The 2,435-nt window shown below is 32.9% G+C and overlaps 1 pseudogene; it reads right to left on the reverse strand.

The window, feature by feature from the left end:
* Positions 1-141: 141 nt before the first annotated feature.
* Positions 142-1,625, reverse strand: LOC115243154 (annotated as a pseudogene).
* Positions 1,626-2,435: the final 810 nt, after the last annotated feature.

The raw sequence follows: 2,435 nt of genomic DNA on the forward strand, positions 1-2,435 counted from the left end.
AATAAATTTTCTTATAATATTCCTATGCTCAAGACGAAGCAACAATTTTCTGAGAATAGAAGAATGAAGTATACATTGAATTGAAACATTAGCATAGCAAGATATATTATCAACATTTGGAAGTCCTTATTTTGGAAGTCCTTATTTTGGAAGTCTTATATGCCATAAAGTAGAATCATTAATATCCTTATCATTAACTTGACATTCCAAGATATTTTTTGATGATATTGCCCAAATTGTATCACGAATCTTGTGAACACGTTGTTTCAAAATATTAATATGTATAAGATCTGGCCTGTATTGTGTTCGCAATCTATTATATTCTATTATAGCTAACTCATTTGCTTTTACAGAAGAGGGATCAAAATTTATAAGGTGCAATCCACTCAGGGTAGTCACTCGTGAAAGAGCGACATATACTTGTCCACAACTGAATATAGAATTTCCAGCTTCCACAACAGCATGTTTTAAACTCAGGCCTTGACTTTTATGAATAGTCATACCATAACTTAGACATATAGGAAATTGTTTTCTTATAACAAATGCTTTATCCATTACTTCAAACTTGACATTTAAACGTTCTATAATATGCTCTATTCCTGATGACACTATTATTTTAATTTTTTCTACTTCATTGTCAATTGCGCTACGTATAATTGATGTAATTGTACCAATCGTACCATTTACAAGACCTAAACTAACATCGATATTTCTTCTAACCATTACACGTGCTCCTAATTTGACAGTTATGATTCTTGCTAATCCAGCTGTTCGAGAACTATCTTCATCATCTTTATTTAATATCTTCATAACTTTTTTCTTTAAATATGGTGCACATTCTGCCAGATCTTGAGCAACGAGTTCTATCTTATCCGAAGAAACACGATTTAACATTGCAGTATTCATAACTGAATAAAGACCATAAATTTACAGAACCCATTGCACCAATGTATTTCTCAATTTTTAATTTTGATAATTCAATAAAAGGCGGATCTTCATGCACAGGTGGAAGTTGCAATAAATCTCCAAAAAGAAGTATATGTTTTTTGCCGAACCATCCATTATCGCAATCCATGGTATTAAATATCTCTGTTAATCGAAGATGTATGTACATTAAAGTGATATTTGAAATCATTGAAACTTAATCGATAATTATTAAAACAACATTTTTAAGTTCCTCCCGTATAATTTTAAGAACTACATCAGAAAGTTGTGTATATTTGGCAGTACGACCATGTTCTACCGGTAATTGAAATAATCTATGAATAGTAAGTCCATCAATATTAAAAGCTGCTATACCGGTTGGTGCAGTTACCGCTGTGTCTTTCTCAATATATTTTTTAATCCAACATCTAATAGTTTTTATCAAAAAACTCTTTCCAGTACCACCTTCACCGCTTACATAAAGTCTAAGAACTTCACTATTATCATCAGATATACCAGCAGTAATTCTATCAAAGATTCGTTTTTGATCAATATTTAATTGCGTCACCATTTCATCGACATTAATTTCAAATTTATTGCCAACATCTTTAAAGTCCCTCATAGCTCCTTCAACTTCGACAGGAACACATTCTAATGCACCATTTTCAAGACAGTCATTTTCATCTTCATTTTTTGTAATTTCTGATATTTTTTTTTTTCATTAATTCTTTAATATTATCGGATCTTCATGCATAGGTGGAAGTTGTAATAAATCTCCAAAAAGAAGTATATGTTTTTTGCCAAACCATCCATCGCAATCCATGGTATTAAATATCTCTGTTAATCGAAGATATATGTACATTAAAGTAATATTTGAAATCATTGAAACTTCATCGATAATTATTAAAACAACATTCTTAAGTTCCTCCCGTATAATTTAAGGATTTCATCAGAAAGTTGTTTATATTTGGCAGTACGGCCATGTTCTACCGGTAATTTAAATAATCTATGAATAGTAAGTCCATCAATATTAAAAGCTGCTATACCGGTTGGTGCAGTTACCGCTGTGTTTTTTTCAATATATTTTTTTTGGTAAATATAGCGAATAGGGGACCCAGCCCCAATGACCTTGACCTTGACATATGTTGTCAAGGACATAATTCTGAGTAACTTTTTCTTCACATTTGCACGAATTTCTTCATTTAACATATAATTATTGTTCGGGAGTCGACCTCGACGAGATTGCCCGAATCTTGAGAAACGCTCAGAGATGAGCGAGAAGCGGTGTGTAACGCGAATCCGTAGATCCGCTGGAGGAAAAGGAGATGTTTAGAAAATACTCGATTGCAGATTGTTTTCAATATTCGTTTAATTTTGAATAATAGGAGCGAGCGACGGCACGTATTCCGCGACTCCGACGGAGATCTTCAAATGTCCTGTTAATGACTGCCCTTTTTCGCGGTTTGGAAATATTGATTAAGAGCTTCTTGCTAGAAACTCTCGCGAGAGCG

Source organism: Formica exsecta, unplaced genomic scaffold (assembly GCF_003651465.1).
Source record: "Formica exsecta isolate Colony F162 unplaced genomic scaffold, ASM365146v1 scaffold694, whole genome shotgun sequence".
In the NCBI taxonomy this organism is placed as follows: domain Eukaryota; kingdom Metazoa; phylum Arthropoda; class Insecta; order Hymenoptera; family Formicidae; genus Formica; species Formica exsecta.